This window comes from Manis javanica, chromosome 5 (genome assembly GCF_040802235.1).
Source record: "Manis javanica isolate MJ-LG chromosome 5, MJ_LKY, whole genome shotgun sequence".
Taxonomy (NCBI): domain Eukaryota; kingdom Metazoa; phylum Chordata; class Mammalia; order Pholidota; family Manidae; genus Manis; species Manis javanica.
The window spans coordinates 8,236,154-8,258,631 of record NC_133160.1 but is presented as its reverse complement, the minus strand read 5'-3'; the positions used below and the strand labels follow the sequence as shown (position 1 = coordinate 8,258,631).

Below are 22,478 nucleotides of genomic sequence, written 5' to 3'. Positions count from 1 at the left end.
GACCAGAACCACTTTACCTGGGGTTAGCTGCTGAAGCTGTAATTTCACTCTATTAACAGTTTAAAGCTTGTTGTAACAGATAACCCCTTTCACTGGGCAACTACATGGGAAAATCATTAGGTGGAATTAGCAGTATCAGTCACAGCTTTTCTAGGGTTATCTAATTATTCTGAACTCAATTTAACCAGGAATAGAGATAAAATAAATAACCCATGAGCTATTTACCTTGCTGGTTAGAAGGCTTCTATTGTCCATTAAAAAAAGAAAGAAAGAAAAGAAATCAAAAGCACTTGAGGCCAGAGTCAAAGCCCTTTTACTTAATTTTGCATTCATACTGGGGACCCAGGATTACATTTCTTCCCTCCTATGACCTTCTTCACCCCCGAGGATATCATTTGTTGAGATATTTGCCATTATGCGTTGTGTTACGTGTATGTTTTCTCCCAGCTCGCTTGGCTTAAATTTTACTGCCCAGTGACTTTGGATAATCCACTATTTGTTTGTAAGGTTTGTTTTTTGTTTTTGATGGCCCCATGACCATCCCCTCTGGAGGGGATTGAAGATTTAATACGGTTATTTTTAATTTTACGTCAACATCGACTTTCAAAGGAGAGGCATGAATCAGTATGTTTGTGGCATGTGTGGTGGAGGGGGAAATGAAATGAAGTGTGTTTCATATTTTGCTCAGAACAAGGTGAACAGGAAGCAGAGAAAACAGTCTTCAAGTCAGTGGGGAGATCAGAGGTTTTCTGCAGAACCTGGCTACAACATCCATCCTGACTTTGCCGCTTTATAGCAGCAAGATCTTGGTCAATTTCCCTGATTTCATAGAGCCCATTTCCTGTTGGGTAAAAATGGGGCTAATGATAGTAGCTACATTATACAGTTGAAGTTAGCATTAAATGAAACACCTATGAAATAAATGCTCATTACAGTATCTGACACATAGTCAAGTATTCAAAAACTGCTAGTATGGATAACAATGATGAAGGTCAATGCGTTTATAGGTTGAGAATGGCAGCAGACTAAAAAGACAAGAAGAGAAATGGGGCAATCAGTGGACTTAGTCTCTGGGGCAATAGGAAGAATGAAGGCACAGAAACTGGCTTTGGATGACAGGAGCAGAATTAAAGAGTGTAGTGGCAGAAACAGTCATCTAAGTTTGGAAATGAGGGAGAAGAAATGTGAATGAGTCCATGCATTAGAATCTTCTTTCTAGTATGTGTCATTCACATGAACAAAGTCCACGCTGACAGGGAAGACACTTAAGGAGTATGTGAAAGATAAGTGGACGTGGTAAGGACTGAGAAAGGCAGCTGCAGGACTCGGACAGCAGACTAGGAGAACTTGTGATCTTATTAACAAATAAGTGAATGGATGTGTGTCTTTCCAGGAAGGATCGTGGAATCCAACCATTGTGCAGGCTGGCTCTATGATGATATCAAAGACTTGAACTTGGACAAAGAATAAGAAACCCAAAGGGTTGGTGGCCAATTGCATTTTTATCTGCTAAAGAAAGCCACCTTGATGTGGTGCACTGTATGTGCCAATAAATATTTGCTGGGCATTGACTCTTAACTCTCTTCAGGTCACTCAGTTGGACAATTGTTTTATTCACTTCCGCTATTGGTGTTCAAAAGCCAACAATATGAGTGAAACAAATACACAAAGTAGTATTGGCCGAAAGTATAAAATAAATATCCGTGAGTCCCTACTACTGTAAATGATTGAGTAAACAAATGCATTGGGGAGAAGAAGCAAATCTCCATGTGGAAGAATTCCAAATAATTTACATAGATGTTGTGCTTTTCAGGTCCCGACTCCTTAGGCATAGCTTCTGCACCAAGTACAGCATGGAAGAGGGGGAAAAAGAGTACCTTTATCATGGAAATGCCTGACCAACACTGCCCGAGCCAGTGATTTAGGTTAATAATAACAGTGATAAGTTGTGTTGATATTATGGACCACTGATATGGTGGGATGAAAATGGCACTTTACCTCCATGATCTTCCTCTCCAAAATTCATAATCCTGGTCTGATCATGAGGAGACCATCAGACAAAGCCCATTTGGGGGACATTCTACAAAATACCTGACCAGTATTCCTCAAAGTTGTCAAGATCATGAAAAGCAAGGGAGGTCTGGGTAATTGTCACAGCCAAAAGGGGCCTGAGGAGGCACGAGGACTGAATGTCATGTGGAATCTTGGATGGGAACAAGACATTGGATCAAAAACTAGGGGAATGGAATAAAGTATGGACTCCAGTTAATAATAATGTATTACTATTCATTCATTAATTATGGCAAATGCACCATCAAATGTAAGATGTTAAACTGGGTGCAGAGAACGTGGAAACTCTCTACCCTGTCTTTGCCATATATATTTCTGCAAATCTAAAACTCTTCTAAAATTAAAGTTTGCTTCTTCAAAAAAGCAAACAATAGTGAATCTTTTTAGAGGGTGTGGAATGTGGAGTAGGGCTTAAGATTAAAATAAACATTATGTGTTTAGCATATGAGAAATAAGAGCGTCCAGCTCCGGGAGGGAGATGGGAGGTGTCGGGGCTGCTCTGCCACAGGTGCTCCCATCCTCCTTTCGGCTGCGGGAAACAAAGATGTACTTCGCGCAGATTCTCAGACACAGGAGAGAGGTACCCGCCACCTTGAAAGAGTCTAGGCTGTCAGACTCCTCTAGAACTCCTCTTCTTTCTCCTCTTTCTCTTTCCTTGAGGCAATTTACTTACACTTCCTTTGAAAATAGCACTTGACTTCTGTGGCTCATAGAATTGTCGTTCAGTGCGACAGTTCATGTAAAGCTCTTAAAACAGCATCTAGCTCACAATCACATTATAAGTGTGAGTTTTCACAGTTCCCACTTTTTTCCTTAACAATGTAAGTCAAATAATGCTTGAAATAATAGACCTAACATTGCTGAAATCATCCTTTTATTGTTAACAAAGTTAGAGTATTGTCAGCTCTTTTGGATCAATATATAAAGTTTTGGTCAATATACTTGTACGTAAGTATTTGCTTCTCTGATAACTAACTTTGGATGATTTACCAGAAGTGGGATTATTATAAAGTCAAAAGATGTGAATGATCTTAAGCCTCTTGCAGCATATTGTGAAACTGCATTCAGATAAAGAATAAACCACTTATTTTCTCACAGGTAGTGTAAGCGGATAGATTACCTGTGGTGCTGTGGTGCATACATGCTTTGGTCTTCTTTTTTCTATACACCCTAAACCCTTTTCTGTGTTTAAGGAAGTCCTCTTAGTGTTGATGCAGGCTGCCTCCCCCAGGAACTACTGAAACAGTCATATGCTCTCTTCTCCATGTTGCCCCGAAGGCCAGATTCATCGAGGCTCTTCCACCGAGATGCCCGGGCCTGCCTGATATTTGAATGGGAGCTGGTGGAGCAAAGAAATAAGAGGCTGCACGGACATCTCTCTGGCGACTGTGGGGTTCTAGCTGCAGATCAAGTTCCTGGGGGAGCACTGGCAGGGGGCAGAGGCAGCAGCCAAGGTCACTGGGTATTGGCAGGCCGTTGGGCAGCATCGCCTGCTAGACCAGTTTTGAATGTCACCTGAGGCCATGTGTATGGCTGCTAGCCCTGGATTTAATCCTCCAGCTTTCCCAGAAATGCTGTGTGACCCAATAACATTATAACAAATCAGTTTCTCAGTAAATCCGCCTAAACAGGCTGCTGGTTCTTGCAAGGAAGACCCCTAATCTGTACGCAGGCTGTTTTACCATCCCCTGGTCACTCAGGCTGTGAAGGTGGTTTTCAGCTCTGTTCATATGCTTGGTGGAAATCTGGTATCCTTTGTTTTAATTATCACTATTGAGTTTGAGTTTGAGCACCTTTTTATATTTACTTGTCAACTGAATTTTGGACTCTACTTTTATCCCACAGAATATGCTCCACCTTCCTCACAGTGTATGAAGCTAGAGAATCTCAACGAAGGAAGAGCACACAAAATGGTAGATTGTGGCTCTTCGACGGGGAGGGCTATTTGTTTCTTTCTTCTATTTTTCTGTATTTTCTTTTTTTCCTGAGTAGTAGCAACAGGTACTATTTATTATGTAATTTCTATGTGCTAACATTTTCTAAGGACTTTCCATGCATTATTTCATTTAATCCTTCAAAAATCCTATGACATATGTTGCATCACTATCCCCATTTCATGGATGGGGAAACTGAGCCATAAAGAGGTTATGAACTCATTCAAAGTTGCTGGTGTAGCAAGAAGATTGTAACCCAGGCAGCCGAATTACAGAGATGGAAATCTTTCCCATTTCACCAGGCTACATATTATTTCCAAGTTGATTAAAATTTACCAACTAGTATCCAACCCTAAGAGGAATGAGCACATAAATAGATCATCAAAATTACTAACAAATTATTTCCAGACCTGTCTATTGCAGGGGTTGTTGTTTTAACGTATCTCTTGGCAGAGGATTTCAGGTTCTGCATTTGAGTTGAAATTCAAGGTTTTCTGGGGATCCGTGGACTCTGCAACTTTTTCTGTGTATCCTTGCAATAGCTTATTAAAATAAGGCAGTGGGGAAAATGCTGGGGGAAGTAGTCATTCATTTACAGCAGGTTTCATTGACTAATACCAGCGACAGTTTCTGTTCTGCTTTTGTTTCTCAAGGTGCTAATAGCAAGATTCTGTCCCTGCAATCCTGTTATGGGTGGCAACGGAATATAATCAGGCAGTACCTGCAGGATAAGTCAAAAGATTAAATTAAGTTGGGATTTGAATCCCCACTAAACACAGAATCAAACAAAGATTAGATTTCTGGACCCCAGTCTCAGAATGGCTTTCAAGGGCTTCTCTTAAACAACAACACAAATATATCATTATTCACTTTGACCACTGGCATGTTACAAGGAAACGCAGACAAAGAGGGATGAGGGCAAGAAGGGGCTGCAACAATATGGGGACTGGTTCTGTATTCCCTGCGCACATCCGGCTTTGCAGAGCTTGTTCATTCCCTGACCGGATCTGGGGAAGTCCTGTGTGGAATTCACATTTGGTGCCACAAAAGGATTCCAAGCGGAAGAACATATATTTCCAGCCTTAGAAGCCTGACAATCATCTTGAGCCACTGTTCCGCTTCCGAGTATGAAGTCACATTAGCACAAGACTTGCTTTGGTTTGGAAAGGCTGCTAAGAAGAAATTCTGAAAAGCTGCAGTGTAGGTAAGCATTGCTACTAAAGATGTGGAAACTCAAGAAACTGGACGGGAGGGGAGGTTTTTTGCTCCCTTAGCTTTCCCTTCTTCCACTTTCTATTTCTGGTGTTAGGACATGCCATTCCTAAGTGTACCATAGCATCATCTTTTTAAAGCAGAGTCCTGACAGTGATTCTTGAAATTGGAAGTGTTTGTTCCTGCTCCTGGCTTTCTCTTTGATGTATTTCCAGCAAGAGCAATGTGCTTCCTGAAGACATCCTGACTCCAGACTACTTCTCATAGGTCTTCTAGGGATTTCACTCTTCTTACAGTCTTTTTTTTTTTTTTGATACAGAAACAAAAATGCAATCACCTCGTAAGATCAGAGAGCAGGGAAACCACACAAAAGCAAAGGCACAAAGTGGTGCCTCAAAAATCTGCAAATCTATGAATATCAGTAGCCTTCAGAACCACATCTGAATCTGACAACGCCAGCAGTCTTATCTGTTACATACTGTGTAGAAATGAGTACGGTCAATTATTGTAAGAATAACAAAAATTCATTGATCGCTTAATACATGTTGGGCACTATTTTCAGAACTCCACGTGCATTCACTCATTTAATTCTACTAACAGCTTTGTAAACAGGTTCAGTTTCCTGGATGAGGACCTGGGGATGGACGCGGAGCGATGACACGGACAGACTCACACAGACCAAGCAGAGGAGCTGGGGTTCCGACTCGATGGCTGGAAACCTCAGCCCGTGCTCCCCTGCTCATGCATAGAGGGGGCTGATGGCCAGTTTATACTCTATTTTCCCATTTTTCTGTCCCTGGACCATATTTACAATTTGAAACAGTTTCCTTCCTTGGCCCTAGAAGTTTTCATCCCCTTATTTGGGCATCAAATCTGCCCATTATAATTATGCCTTTCTGCCTGCTCAGAATTTTAACTGCTTCTGCTCTGCGTTTGGGATGTCAGTCAAACTTCCCCACCACCCGTTGGCCAACAGATATGCACACGATCCGAGCTTAAGGGAATGGTTACATTTTCTTGCAATTTGAATCTCGGAAAGAATGACTCCAGAAGGGGTTTACCCTGGTCCTGCCCACCCGGTTCTTCTCCGCCGGTCAACAGGGTGGCTGTGGGTTCTCTGCTTTTTGAGAGCTGATTCCGCAGTTTTTCCTTTGGTGTTTACATTTTACATATGATTACATATTCTTCCATTAAATTCTGTCTCCTGATCTCTCTTTTGCCTTTACATAGCCAGAATGAATTTCTGTTGTGGGCAGCCAAAGAATCATAAGGGAACACCTATCGAAGATGTGGATAGGTGTTAAAGAAAAAAGAACATTTCCCCGCAGGAGTCCTCATGCGTTCCCCAAACTCAGTATAATGGTGAAGAATTATTCATTGAGTTCTCATTGTATGCAGGCCCCATGTGAGGTGCTTCACACGCCTTCTTTACAGATGAGGAAACTGGCCTGCAGAAGTAAAATGCCACAAGAAGGGGATGGGGGTGTAGGAAGGCTTCATTCCAGGAGCCACCCCAGCTGGAGAGTGGTGGGTCCCTGGCATCATGTAACATTTACAACTTGCCAACTGCTTTCCCACACAGGCCCTCATTTGATCCTCAGGGTCCCTGTGCAGGAGGCATCATGCCCGCCTGCCTGGGACCCTTCCCACTACCCTTACCTTGTTCTTGTTCCTTTCCTCACTCAGGTCTCCACACAGAGGTCACCTCCTGGGAGAGGCTGTCCCCCCAAGCTCATGTAAAATGGTCTCCCCTTCCCCATCGCTCACTGTTCCCTTCCCTGCGGGCTCCCAGAGCGGCCAGCAGTGATATTCCTGTGGTTTCTTGTGCATCATGTCACCCCATCAGGATGCAAATCCCTGCGACTATCTTGATCACCTTGGTATTTCCGGCACGTCATCACTGTTTCCGATACAGAGCAGACATACTGGCCTTGGCCTAACACATTCATAAAAGAATACATTTGCATTATTATTTTATAATTCCTCTCTATGGACAGCTCTGAAGCTGCTGTCTGTGATGGTGATCGGGTTGCTTCAGCTTAGAAAGGCTCTGTTGTTGCATCTGTTGAGTGTGGACGGTGAGCACCTCCCCTTAGGGTTGTTGGTAGACTTGAGTGAAATGGTAGATAGAAGTATGGGGTCTAGTTACAGGAAGTGTTTGCTGGGAACAGGACCAGATTAGACAGTTGCGGGAGGTGAACTACTCTTTCCCCATCCACTGTTTGGATAGACTACATCCCTCTCTTAAGTATAAAATGCAAAATTATATACTCATGGGTAGAAAAAGGAGATTTTTAACATTAGAGATTTAAGGCAGATTCAGAAACTGAGAAGTGAAATATGTAAAATCTGATTTTTAACATCCTGTATTGATGTGAATTTACTCTGGTAGGACTCTTTGGTTCCAAGTTGGGTTCAATGTTAAATGACCTAAAGCACAAAAGGATATTTATTTTACTAAGATATCTAGGGCCAGTCTGGCAGGGCTGAGTCTGGAGGCTCAAAGGCATTGGCAGGGCGTGTCTCCATCTCTCCGCTTGGCTTCCCTGGGTTGGCCTGACCCTGAAGCAGGCCCCCTCCCAACACCACTGTCTCCTACATCAGACTCATAGTCTATCAGCCTAAAGCCCTGGTGACATAAGAACACATCTTCCTCTGTATTTCCAGCAAAGGTCTGAGAACTGTGTCTCCTTGGCCAGGCTTGGGCCACATGACCATCTCCAGACTAATTATGGTGGCCAAGGGGATGGATCCCTCTGATCGGCCAGGCCTTGGTCATGGGTCCATGTGGAGTTAAGGTGGAGTCGACCGCTTGGACTGAGACTGGACGGAATGATCCCCTAAAGGAGAACTGGGGAGCAGCTACCAGAAGGGGGAACGGAAGCCTGGGCAGTCAACAGACAGCTTCTGCGTTTGTGTAGGTGGCACCAAATGACAGCTCTGCAGGTGAGGATTCTGATCCTGATTCTCATGATAAAAGAGAAGAAAGTGTGACTTGGAGTGATTAGACAACTTATGCAAGATTCCTCATCTAGAAATAGGGTGACTAACCATCCCCGTTTACTGGGACTGTCATTGCTAAAACTGAGGCCATCCCAGGCAAACCGAGATGAGTTGGCCACCCTTTCCAGACAGTACTAGTAGAAGCGTGCCTCAAGCTCTGCTCTGCATTGTCTTTTCTTCTTTCTCTGACCTTCATGCCACGATCACTCACCACTGTTTTACTTCAGTACTTTCCACAGCCCTGAGCTAAGCTGGACACCGGGGATTCACAGATAAAAGAGTCTCTTCTGCCAAAGAGGGACAAACAGACAACACAGAGACAGTAAGAGCTTTAATGCAGTACGTCCATCTCAATATGTGATCATACTGGAAGGTGACATCCTTCTGTTGGTGGTTGGGTGTGAGGTCAGGTGTAAGAGTGTTCCCAGAGGAGGTAACCTCTGAGGTCAGTTTGGAAGGAGAAATAGGATCAAGTTCATGATTCCTGATTCCAAGTCAATGGTCTTTCTATTAAGCTATACTGTAAACTGTGGGCTACATCATCAGAAACAAGAAAAGATACTTGGTTCTTCCCAGGAGAGATTACCTCTTGACTGACAGCTTAACATATACAATAGACAGGGGTGGGTGTACACAGCTGTGGACAGAACCCCAAAGAAATGTGTGTGTCCATCAGAATCGTAGAACACTCGTATCTGCCTATGTCTGGTCTGCTCCAAGAAAGATAACAAATGTCTTTGAAAATCTGGGTCCTGTCTGCCTCCTGTTGAGCCCCACGTCTCCTCAGCCACACAGCACTGTGGGCACCCACACCATAAGGGCCCAGAAGTCCTCTTGCTGTCGGGATCCCCCGTGGTCTCGGCTCCTGTTTGAGAGCAGATGAAGGATGGTTCTCAAGACAAGTCGCAGATATCGACTTAGCCCTGAAATAAACACATAAAGTGCTTGTGTGTGCACACACATACACATGCACACCCACACACACCATGTAAAAATCATTCTAAACATCCTGCTATTTCAAAGAGATTGTACATAAAGGAGGATTGGAGTCAGGGAAAAACCAAAGCATTTTGTTTCATAAATAGAATTGGTGTGGGAGTTCATTGTTTTGTCTCCTGAGGGATAAACATTTTAATTTAATAACAGTCAGAAAGTGCCTAAATGTTCTTGAGGAAAAGATATGGTGTTCCTAGGAGGGGAGAATCTATATTCACTTGCTGAATATGTGGAATGAGGCATTTCATTGCAGTGTTACTCAAAAGTACCAGCCAAAATTTTCTTCAGTATTGAATTCTATTAATAAGGATAACTGTTACTAACCCTTCCTGGGAAACTGTACATGTGCAAGGTGCTAGCCATACGTTATGTGACTTATTCCCCATGTCAAGTCTGCGAAGGCAGGATTATCATCATTCCCATCTTACTGGCATTTAAACTGAGATTAAGAGAAGTTAGTCGACTTGCACATCAGGGACAGAGCGAGGTTTCAGGTCCGCCCCTCCTCCTTCCAGGTTGTGTTTGTAACTAACCATCATCGTTTATACCACAACTCTGTTTGCAGTACCTTCGAAGAGAACCATCAAAGCTGGGACATGGGTTCTTACGAGGAGAAAAAGGACTGAGAAGGAACCAAAAAAGGAAAAAGAGTGTGCAGTGTTTATTAAGAGAACACCATCATGGCTGGGACAGCAGACAGGGAGGTGGCCTGGCCAGGGCAATAACAGTATATGTGTGAGAAAAAATAAAGGGTGTTTTTGCATATACAGAATTCGGTCATAGTTGCGGTAGATTGCTTTCTTGTTGCCAGGCCCTTGTGAAGAGTCTGGTTGCTTTTCTGTGCATGCATAGGAAATAGTAAAGATGTAGAAGAGCTCAATCAGAGATGTTTTAAGTTGTAATGCTGCCACGTTATGCAAAGCAGAGCTGCTCTGCCTTCATCCTCCCAGCTTCAGTGCATATCCAGAGATACACCCTCCAAGCCTGTTTTCATAAGCCGTTCAAATTCAGTCAGCAAATATGGATCTACTCTTTATTAATGATCATATTATTTATGGAGCGTCCATTCTATGACAGGACTAGAGGGCTAAAATCATCGAAGGACTTTATATGGGTTAAGTAATGAAAATCCTTGTAATTCCATGAGGAAGGTGCCTTAATTACCCCAGTTTTTCAGAAGAAGAAATTGAGGCACAAAGAAGTTAAGTCACTTACCCAAGGTCGCACAGCGAGCGCCAAAGCTGGGATTCAAACCCAGGAAGTCTGGCTCCAGAGCCCATGCCCCTGACCATCACACCATCCTATCTGTAGATGAGGGATTGGCACACTTTTTCTATGAAGGGCCGGACAGCAATCATCTCAGGCTTTGCCTCTGGTCTCTGTCCCAGCTCCTCTTGTCTGTTGTACAACTGCAGTTGCCGTTGCCGTGCAAATGCAGCCGTGAGCCCCAGGTAAATGAATGGGCGAGGCTGTGTGACAATTAAACTTTATTTACAAAAAGGGGCAGTGGGCCAGATTTAGACCAGTGGTCTAGACTGTGTGACAACCATACACAATCACTGGGATTCTTGTTCTCTTATGTTGGTTATTCCAGGCGTAGTTACCGTAAATTTTCTCACATGCCTTTTGGCTTTTCCAGAGCTTGTTCTTCTGCTTGTAACATTTCCCTTTCCTTTTTTTAGGTTGATGATGATGTTGACGATGATGGTGATACCTGCTGATGTCGGCCGAGTGTTGGTCTATGGCTGAGGCAGCTGAGGTAAGAGGGGGAAAGACACCCACCGCAGAGCCAGAGTGCGTGAGCAGGGCTGAGACTCAAACCCGGAAGCGGCGCTGAACTCCAAAGAACCTTAGCTCACTAAGAACAGTTTCCTGAAGTGTAGTTTATAGATTATTTGTATCAGGGTCCCGGGGAGGGGTCTGGAAACCTGCATTTTAACCAGCTTCCTAGGGATGATTTGTAAGTGCATTAAAATACGAAGAGCACAACATTGACCCCGTGTGGCCGGCTGCCTCCTCTTGGGGTGCTCCTTTAGACCCTCAAATCTGGAGTAAGGCTTCTTGTGAGTCTCTCCAGCCTCTGTGATTGTCCGTCCTGGTACTGTTTACCCTATATTGTAATTACACGAAGACTTGTCTCTCTCCTTCACTATTCACTCGTCCTCCAAGCCCATGAACTGTGTCTCTAGTTCACTGTTCCACAGCTAGAGCCCATCATGTAGTCGGACCTCTTATGTATATTTTCTGAATGAGTGAATGAGTTAATTAATAAAGTGCTAATAACTTCATGGTTTTTTCCATGATCTTCATAACCACATTGTATATGTTTAGTGCATTATTTGTATAGTTTTCTCCTGGATTCCCTTGTTTTTCTTTCTTTTACTATAAATCTTTTTGTTCAGTTTTCAGCATATTTGAAAGTATGCATCACCTTTCCTATAAAAAAAGTTTTATTTTTCTTTTCATTTTGCCTTACATTGAATATAATCATGAGAGCTAATATAACTCCTTGAGGAAGAATATCCTAAAAGATGGCATTATTTACATGTCAGTTTATTAATGGGCATTTATTGGTATGTATAATAATCCTAGTGAGGAATTACCAGAGTCCTTACCTTCAGAGAGTTTTCATTGTGTTGAGGAAGCCCCAAAACTCTATGAAATGGCAAAGAACAAATGTAATTCTGTATCATACAGACAGTCCATTTGTTCAACAAATAAGTATATATTGAGCACTGTACCTTTTAGTCGCTGGTCTAAGTGTCAGAGACACAGGAGTGAGCAAGACCGGGTCCGTGGAGCTGACATTTTAGCTCAGAGAGAAAGAAACTGTCAACTAGAAAGACAATGCAGGATCATGACGATCCCAGATAGCGGTGCTTACTGGGAGGAATGGAAACGGTACAGTGGCAGTGACTGGGATGAAATACTCTGGAAGGGTCATCAGGAATTTCTGAAGTGAAACCTGAGGGATAAAATGGAGCGGGAAATGTGAGGACTGAGGGCAGAGCATTCTAGGTGGAGAAATAATAAATGCAGGAGGCCTTAAGAGGAGCAAGCGGAGCATGTTCTGGGCCATCTCTGGAGCCCTGGGAGGGGAAGAGGGAGGGGGAATAGGAGGAGATGGAAACGGAGAGGTAGGCGTGGCCCAGTCCTGCAGGGAGATGTGGTGAGCAGTGGAGATTTTCTTGTACATATGTTGTGAAGCCATTGGTAGGGACTTTGTAGGAGATTAACATGATCTGCCGGAATTTTTAAAATTAACTTTCACTGCTACAAAGAGTGGATTTTTAAAGGAGAGGAGTGGAATAGACCAGTCAGGAGGGCCATTGCAACAATCCAAGTAAGAAATTTTGGTTGGTGGTAGTGGAGATGGAGAGAAGCAGACAGATGAGGGATCATTTTGTGGTGGAATATTTGCTGTTGGATGGCACGAGGGGAATGAGGCCAAGAGGAGACTTGAGGCTGACCTCCAGGCCTCCAGCTTCACCAGCTGGGTAGACGATCCTGCCATTTTCCAAGACATGGGACACTATAAGAGCAACACCTCTTCAGAACATTTAGAAAGTTCTTTAAATACATGTTAAATTTGAAATGCATGCCATCTAAGTAGAGAACTCATACAGGTTAGCTGGACCTAGGAATAGAATGTGGTGAAAAAACCAGTGCTTGAGATAAAATTTGGAAGTCACTGATCATAGGTATCTACAACCATCATATTACATGAAATTACCTAAAGAAAGAGTGCAGACAGAGCAGAGTAGAGAACTTGGGAACCTCACCCTGAAAAAGTCAACATACGGAGGTAGAGCAGATAGTGGAGAATGACCCAAGGACTGAGACCCGGAAGCGCACAGCCCAGGGTCAGCGAAGAAGTGGAGAAACCCACTTACTGTCACTCACAAGTACCATAGGAAGAGAGATTTAAGAGAGTGGATGGGGGAGTAGTCAGCTATATAAAATGCTACTGATGGGGCAAGGGAGATGAGGCCAGATACAGGAGTTGTGGATCTGGAAACATGGGGGGAATTACTGAGCAAAGAAAACCAGCTTTAATAGGATGATGGGATGATAGGATGATGTGAGAGCCGTGCTAGAATCAGAGCTTTCAAACAAGAACATAGAGGGTGGGTGGGGAGGTTGCCTACAACATTCACAGGAGGCGAAGCAGTGGGGGTGATTATCTGCCTCTACTGACGTGTTTTGCTTCAAAGGGGAGCAGAGAAAAGGGACTCATTTTGGAGGATCCTGTCGGGGGGAGGGGAGCATTTTGGTTGTTTTTAATCCTCAGGAAGTGGTTAGATCTTTGCAAAACTTCCCTTGTTTGAATGCCAAAAGTCATGCTATGAAGAGAGATGGGGCAGCCTCACAAGCCGCGATGCTAAGGATACTTGGTGTGGGTGTATCTAAGGCGTTTGAACTCTTCAGCTGCCAGCAATTAAATAATTTCTTAACTAATATTCAATCTCCTTAAATTTATATTTTTGTCGTGAGGTAGCACATCCTGTATTCTCAGCTAAGTACATAAGAAGGGATTGTATTGCCAGTGTTCTCCACGTATGCTTTTACGGTACACATTCCTGATAGCCACAGACACACATCCATCAATTAATTCATATATTAAAAAAAAAATAGTTTGAAACAAAGGGCCACCCAATTTTATACATAAATCAGCCCAAAGAGTACTCACTTGATGTGCTAAGAGACCCTAATGAGGACAGCAGCCATCTGGCAAACAACCCATTAGATTGAAACAAAACTGTTAACACAAGCAAAAATACAATGAAATTGTTGACCACTGTCAGCCTGTTGATGGGCATCTGTTTAGCTTTCAAAGCAGTCTGGCAGATAGATTAAAAAAATCCATCAGATCTGAAAAGTCTTAACAGGTCACATTTCCCCGGGAGGCCTTTCTATATGGTACTGATCATTTTCAGAGCAGCGATAGTTCTAATTGTCTCAGGCATCATTAGCCTAAATAGAGTAATGATGCCAATGTGGGAGTCATCTTAAACACATAATCCAGGGTGTGTGTGTGTGCCTGTGTATGCACATGGCATGGTTTTGGCCTTGCAATTTGTAGGGTTGTGCTAATTTCCATGGCTTCATTAGAGCTTTGCGCTTGGTAATTGTCTCTCTGCCATCACCAAGTCCCTTCAGGTATCACACACAGGGAATGGGTGACCTCGGTGTCGTTTGCAAGGCACGAGTCTCTTGTCTAGGAACTCGCGCCAGCCTCCATCGCTGGCCACCTTCTGCTAAGAAAGTGATCCTTGCACAGTTTCTCTGCCTGATGAAACTGTTTCCAGATTCACTTGGCTTCCTAATTAGGTCTTGTACCTTTTGGAGGAAAAAGAAAAATCTTGAGTTGCCTCCAGCTTGGCAGAAGCAAAAGTGAGAAGCCATACAGATGTGGTTTCCAAAGGCGCAATTGATTTGCTTCACACACCACCTACCTTCCTTGAAAATTAAAAAAGCTCACTGACAAAGTGGCAATTGGTCAGGACCTCAGGGGGGCAAAAATACAGAAAAAAAAATTAATTTCAAACTGTGAAACTCAGCCAGCAAGAGCTAATATCCCCACTCCTGACACACAGCTTTCACCTTCTGGTAAATGCAACAGAGCCTCTGTGTGTGTGTGTGTGTGTGTGTGTTCTGGTAAATGCAACAGAGCCTCTGTGTGTGTGTGTGTGTGTGTGTGTGTTGCTGTTTTTTTTTTTTTGATGGGGGAAATCTGTGAAGGCATATATATGTCTTTTACCCTGATTTCATCTCTCTCACTACATGTACTAAATGTCACCACCATCTTACTGAAGGAGAGTTTGCAAACCCAGTTCCTCATTATTTCCCGCACCACCAGTTCCACCATGGAGCAGGCAATAGTCGCTCCCACAGTTCTCTCTAATGGTGGAAACATAGTAATTAACCACATCCCCCCAAATGTTGGCTGGATGGCTGGCCCCTAATTTGTATACTTTCAGCAGAGGTTTCAGTGTCTTGTGAAATTTATTGCCATACTAAAGTCACCTTTTAAATTATGGATCACGATATTGGTATGCTGCTAAAAATGTTCACAGCATTGTAATTTTATGCACTGGCAATAAACATGAAAAATGCATTTTGGGGTTGTTTAACATTAAAAATAATGTTTTGGAAAATAAATTTTAGGAGAAATTTAGTGCTGGGGAAAAGGACCATATTCACAGCCCTGGAGACAGAGACCCATAATCCATAGAGCACATTGGATGGAGAACAAATCTGCAGCCGAGGTAGGTCAGCAGCAAGATGCCACCAGACGATTAACTTCACCTAAGGTGGATTTGGATGGTGGTGGGATCCACGTCTTCCTGCCAACTCTCAGCCACCAAGGGCTCCCCTTTTGCTTTCTAAGCAGTAGCAGGGTTTATTTCCAGAGCTGACAGTTGATTGCTAGGCAATTGGAAGCATTACAACAAATCACCTCATTCAGGAACAAAAATGACACGGCACCAGCCAGCTTTCTGAAGAGCACTTTAGGTTGGTCACCACGGGCCGCAGCTGTACTTAACTTCACCTGAACACTCATTCAGTGACTGGTGTCGTGGCCTCAGGGCTTTGGTCTCCTAACAGATGTCTCACTAATGGGGCCGGTGGCCAATGGATAGCAAGTCATCTTAGAAACACCTGGGTCCAGTACCAAGGCCTGAATCCCATCCCATCTAGAAAGTAGGAGCAATGGTAGAAAATAATCCCCGGTGGTTTTGAGGATTAAATTAGAAAATATATGTAAAAGTACACAGGCAGGGCACGCAGTCAAGAACTAATAATGTTGATGATGGTGAGGGTGATGGGATGAGCCCACCCCGCACTGCACTGCATAACCGCCACGCGGAGCAGATGATGTGAGAAGCAGCAGGTCGGAGCCTAGAAGTCATGGGTTTGCTTTTATATCATCCCCCTTTCTTTCCTCAGTGGTGAAATTCCACATCTTCATAAAGGCTCAGCCGAGCATGAGGAGCTCTGCCCCCTTCACCCCTCCCACTACCTTGCAAGGAGGCAGGAGTCGCTCTCCCACTGGGTATTTCCATAGATTTTAACCGAATTCAAATTTTTCATTTTACGCATGAAAACAGATTTCATTTTTATATCACACCTCAGACTGCACCACACAGGAACATATCTTCCTTATCTCTGTGCTTATAGCATACAGTGGGGTCACCACATGAAGCATTTGCTTACTGTGCACATGCTCTTTAAACTGGGAGGGTGTGAAGAAAACGGAAGTTCCTGTGGCCAGCATGCTCACCTGACCCTGGTCGGCTTGCTCACTACTCATGTGCGGGCAATATGCTGTTATTGACTCTTCATAAAGAGCTCTGCCCAGTGCTCTGGGCTGCATGGCTGCAGGAGAGCAGAGGCTGGAGTGGTGGCAGCGCCGGGGACAGAGGCTGAGACAGGGGGCTGCGGGGGTGGAGAGGCCCAGAACGTTCCAGGCATTTTTTGGTCTCACCGAATCAAGAGTGAACTTGCCCAGGGCTGAAAGCCATTGGCAAGACAGAGGGAAACAAACAGGAAAATCAGGGGTGCCCTGAGGGGTGTCTCACCTTGCTCAAAATTGTTTCTTGGGCCTCCCAAGAATCAGGAATGGGGTTGGAGTTCCTTTAAATTTAAGACACCTGTAGCGTACACACCTGGTCCGTCCTGCACTGGAGAGGAATGTTAAGAAATGACACCTGTGTGACTCCTGCTGGTTTCTGAGCCCCTTTTGGCCTTACCTTCCAGTCATGGAGGCTGAGAGGAGAGCTCCCAGGCCCCGCTGTCAGCTGCTTCTACTGAAGGAAGGTACGTGGAAATACTCTTGTTTTCTTTGTTTGTGATGCATCCTAAACAATCTGAAACATATTCCAAAATTCTAGTAGCAGTATTTTTAGTAGCTGATTTAATATGAAGATGTACAGATGATGTAAGTGACATGAAATGATTTGCAAATCTTGATGGTTGCTGGGCCAAGTGAAAAACAATGGATATGGGAATTTAAGTCTTGGAGAGCAAATAAACGTCATCTAATATCACACTCCAAACAAAGTAGGCGAAAGGTGGTCCAACATAGCAGTTCTCAAATTTCAGCAGGCAGCAGAATGGCCTGTGAAAATTGTTTGGAATGCGCATTTCTGAGGCCCACCCCCAGAAATGGTCTCAGTGGGTCAGGGTGGAGCCCAGGCATCTGAATGGTTAATTAGATCCCTCCAGATGATCCCAATGAAGGACGCTGGCCTGCAGACCGCACTCTGAGGAAGGCTAGTGCTAGGCAAATGTTTTGATTTATGATAGAAAATTCTGAGCATGCACCGCCAACATGTGTTATTTGTAAGTTTTATTCCTGTACTGCTATGCAATATTATATACATTATTAAAATTACAAAATAGAAATTATACAAGTATTTAAAGATAAGTAAGTTGTTATTATTATTTACATTCCCCAATAGATGTCCTTGGACACCCTTTAGGATAAATGCTCCAAGCTAGTGCTTTTCAACTTCTAAAGTATATCTGAATAGCCTGGCAATTTGTTTAAATGTGCTTTCTGACTCACTAGGTCTGGGGTGAGGTTTGAGATTCTGTTTTTCTAATAAGTTCTCAGGTGAAGCTGATACTATGCCTTTGGGAACCACTGTTCAAGTTGAGAGGATCGATGCAGTAGCTTCTCTGTTTCTGGCCTAATTCCAGTGCACACTGGAGTTTTAGCTGTTCAGAACAATGTAGATGGTGCAGAGAGGTTGAAGATCATCCATCAGCCAGTTCCCCCCCAGAAACTTCAGTCTAGAAGACATTTTGTAGTTGTTACTTTAAGACTCACTGATGTGGAACAAGTGAAAAGCACCCTAAATAAGCTCCCTCCATCCCTAGTCCTTTGTGTTCCTTTCTAGAAGGGTTCTCTTTCAGCTTTTCTCTTGAATTAACCACAGTCCTCCCTGAAGTCACAAACAATGAGTTTCCCAGATGCAACGGTGGGCAAGATTATTCTCCTTGATTAAGCCTTTGACAGGCACCGCCTTTGCAGCAAGCATCATGCCAGGTTTTATTAGTAAATTGGCCCTACAAAGTTTTTTCTTACCTACAGATACTCTAGCTCAGCAATCCTTTCCATAGATGGGAATGAACACATTTAAGAATGTCATGCTTGGCGGCACCAAGAACAATAATTAGACAAACTTGCAAATCGTAAAGGGATAAGTGTAATGCAGTAAGCTGTAGAGATTATGAAGTGGAAATACGAAACTTAAATAATTAATTGTTAAACTCATCCCAAGAAGGCTACATTCTTCATGACGCACAGACAATGCAATTAGGTTTCTGTGACAAGCCCATTTCAGATGAAACGGGAATTCTTCTGTGGGCTTATTTAATAGACCTGGAACATGTTACAAGGAATGATTTTATTACCAGATCCTTCCTGTCTGAATGAAATCAGAACTCCAGAATACACCGTCTTGAGTCATTCTGCGGCATACCATGGCCCAAAGACTTAGGCGGTAGTAGTCCAGAAAAGCTGATGTTCATACGGAGGCAACAACAGAAATCCCCTTAATGTGATTGAGTAAAACAGGGAAACACTATAGTTTTGCATTAATCACCTGCATGTGCATTTACAAATCAGCCCTCAGAAGCAGCAACATATTTTGAGAACACTGGCAATCATGGAGCAATATAGTGATTATGTAGTTGATGTTTAGATATTTATGTATTTTTTTTAATTAACATGTATTAATTGCCCCACCCAGTTGGAAAGGCTCCTTTCTACCAGGCACACAATCTGTTGGAACTTCCCGGAGAAGCATACAGGAGCGTCTACAGGGCGGCAGCTATTCTCGGTGCTCCATGACCTAAGTCTAGTACAGCTTGATCACATTGGCGAGTCTTGTAGATTTCTTGTCGACTCACTTCCTTCTTACAATGGGGAAAATAATAATTTTTGTCCTCAAAAATGAGATTCAAATCCGATTTATTTTAAAGAGTCTAGCACAGGGTGCTCAATAACATAGTAATTGATTAGTTTATTTCTGGATCCTGTTATTAATATATAGAAATATTTCTATTCTCTCAGCTAGGTTGTATTGGGAGTGCAGTATTGATCAAAAGGGAAATCACTTTTGTTAGACAAAATTTCCAGTGTTCATTAGGAAACATAAGTTAATAAATGTAGGTAAATGGAATGCTTGAGAAGACAGTGACTGGGGGTGGGGAGGAGGGAGAAGCAGGCCAATCAGGGAGAACGTGACACCACAGAACGTCAGCTGTGTTACGTCCACGGACCTGAGACTCACAAGAACAGCTGGCCTCTGACTAAGCTCAGAGAGCCGAGGCCTCAGTCACAGTGGGATGGCATCTGCTTACCACTCCTGGTTTTATTGGCAGTGGGGCCCCTCTCTCTCTAAGTGTTGGACATAAATATTAGAATATCCACTTTCAAATGACGTAAGCAGTAAGTAACACATCAGAGAAGGCTAGCGGCATGTCGGACAAGCAAAGTCCAAGGAAACATTAGGGAAAACAACCCCATGGATGCTCTGTGTGTAACAAGGGAGAGGGAGATACTTCTGAGTATTAGCTGTACCTCTATCTCTTGCTGACTTTGATGAAGGAAATAAACTCAGGAATTTGCCCATTGGCTTCACCTGCCCTGATCCTTAGAATGTCCACTTTTATAGGAAAAACTTCAGCAAAGCAGGCGAGTCCACATCTGTAGCCCCTTAGGTTTAAGCTGTGCTGCTGTCTTCCACGTAACTTGTGTTCAGGTATTTGATGATGGTTCTGTGATCAGGCCGCAGGGTCATCTATGCCTCTAAGGCAGTGCTTCTGAAATCCTCTTTTGTTAAATCTCATGATGCTATCGTGTCACCTCCACCCATCATCACCAAAAAGTCCATAATCAGGTAAGTCTAGGACTTGCTGCTACATCTCCATATTAGATATTCCTTGTAGTAGCATATCAAAAGATCTGAGAAGTTCTGCCCTAAAGAAACATGTTTAGGTTTTATTTTTTGTTCAGAATTTCTAAAATATAAATGAGCACGGAACACAATTATAGAAAACTACTAACTTTGCCTTCTGGGAAACTAGATTCTCCCCTTTTCGTCCCCTTCCCCTCCCCCTTCCTCTTCTCTTCTTCCCTCCCTGCCTCCTCTCCCTTCCTCTGCACCCACCTTCTCTCCCCCAACAGTTGTCTGTGCTTTGAGGGCTGGGAGAGTCAGCCCTGTAATATACTCACCCATACAGCTTCTGCCGGGAGGCCCTGCCTTTGGGAGCGTTGATGAACTTGGAGCCTTAATGTGTCGGATACTCTGGGCCTCGTTGCGCCAGAAGTCATTTTCAGTATCTTCTTTCATGTGGGATTCTGAAGGAGAGGTGGGAGGAGACATCAGATCACATACCCACAAATACGTATGAAGTAGACCTCATATCTTGTCCTAGGTACTTATTTCCTTATATAAAACAGAAGACAGACCTGGGGTCAGCAGCTGGGGTCTTCAGGAAGAATTGGAAAATGGGGAATGGGGTTGGATTCATGATGAAGAGCCCAGTTGTGCAGAGGTGCCGGACACGCACTTTCATTACATTCCGGCTGCCGATTCTAGGGTGAGCTGAGTGTTGTTTCTTAATACTCATTATTTTAGAAAAAGTACATTTACAGAAAAGTTGTGGAGATAGTGCAGTGTTCCCATAGACCCATGCTCAGTTGCCTCAATCATCATCATCATATATTAGTATATGTGTCACGATTAATAAATCATTATTGATACATTATTGTTAACTATAGTAATAGTTAGCTCAGAATTCCTTAGTTTCTACCTGATGACCTCCTTCAGCCCCGTGACCTCATCTAGGCCATCACAGTAGGCGTGGTCCTCATGTCCCCTTAGGTGCCTCTGGGCTGGGACGGTTTTGCAGACTTTCCTTGCTTTTGATAACCATGAGAGTTTTGAGGAATACTGGCCAGGTATTTTGCAGAATATTCTCCAAACTGGGATTTTTTCATGTTTTTTTTCATGATGACACTGGGATTATGGGTGTTGGGGAGGAAGAGACCACAGAGTCGAATTGCCATTTTCATCCCATCAAATCAAGAGCACAAGCTGTCAACCTAACTTACCACTGTTGATATTAATCTTGAGCACTAGGTTGGGATAGTGTTTGCTGGGTTCCTCGACTGTGAAGTTACTCGGTCCCCCCACTTTCCATACTACAGTCTTTGAAAGAAGTCATTCTGTACAGAGTGTGCCAGTGGAGCGGGGAGCTCTGCACTACCCCCCGAGGGTGGAAAATGACTTCGGGTTCTTCTGCAGGGGAGACTGTCAATTCTTCCACATTTGTGTGTGTACATGTGTATGCATGCAGCTTTTCATCCAATCGTTTATTGATACCAGTATGTCTGTTTATAGTTTGGATGGTAGGCCAGTATCACCTTACTCATTTTGTTGCTCAGCTCATTTCAGCTTTGGCCGTGGGGCTGGAGTGGGCTCAGGTGGGAGGAACCCCCTACTCCTAGCGGCGTGGGGCTCTGGCACCATCTTTTCTCTTGGTGACTGAGCGGTTGTTGTGAAGAACATGTGCTGGGTTATTTCACAATGATTGCTCTTCTTTCCCTGCCAGAGCAAGGAGAGGGTCTTTCTCGGGTCTTCACCGTAAGAACTAGAGGTTCTAGGTGTTGGAAGTAAAGCCCATGAAGGGTGGGCTCCCAGCTGAGACAGGGACCCCCTTAGGGTTTCTCACCCTCGTGCTTTCTATACTGAGCCTCTAGCAGAGCATCATTTAACTGTTGTCACTTAAGTGTTTCTACCAGTTTTTGGCTCCTTGGAGCTTTTGCTTGGCGGGTAAGCAGATCTCATCTTTGACTCGATTTGCCTGTTGTTCCATATTGCATGGTGGTGGTTTGCCCTGTGAGGTCAGTTTTCTGACTGGTTCCAAAAAAAATCAGTTGGTTTCCAGTTTGTCCAGGTTTTTCTTGCTGTAACGATGGAGATGATTATTTCCAAGATTTTTTACATACAAAGATGAAGCTGGAAGTGAAACTAAGTGTTTTAAAAAATTATTTGGCTTTGCTAACCATGAAAATGATTGTGTAAGAGGGTATAGGTTTTTCAGAATGAACTTACACTCATTAGCACAGGATAAAGTACCTTCCACACGCCACTAAAGATGGTGGATCAGTAGGACTGCTTTAATACACTCTGAAAAAAATCACAGTAATGGCCATAATCTCTATGGTCAAAGCCCTTTCAGAGC

At 43.5% G+C, this 22,478-nt stretch overlaps 1 long non-coding RNA gene across 2 annotated transcripts in view; it reads left to right on the top strand.

The window, feature by feature from the left end:
* Positions 1-22,478, top strand: part of LOC118970236 (uncharacterized) — a 368,798-nt gene that overhangs the window by 270,508 nt on the left and 75,812 nt on the right. Inside the window, exon 4 of one of the 2 annotated variants that reach the window (XR_012131924.1) lies at positions 10,898-10,974. This is a non-coding gene — a long non-coding RNA (uncharacterized lncRNA). Of the gene's footprint in view, positions 1-10,897; positions 11,487-22,478 lie in introns of those variants that run through there. The other variant, XR_012131923.1, reaches the window with a different exon arrangement.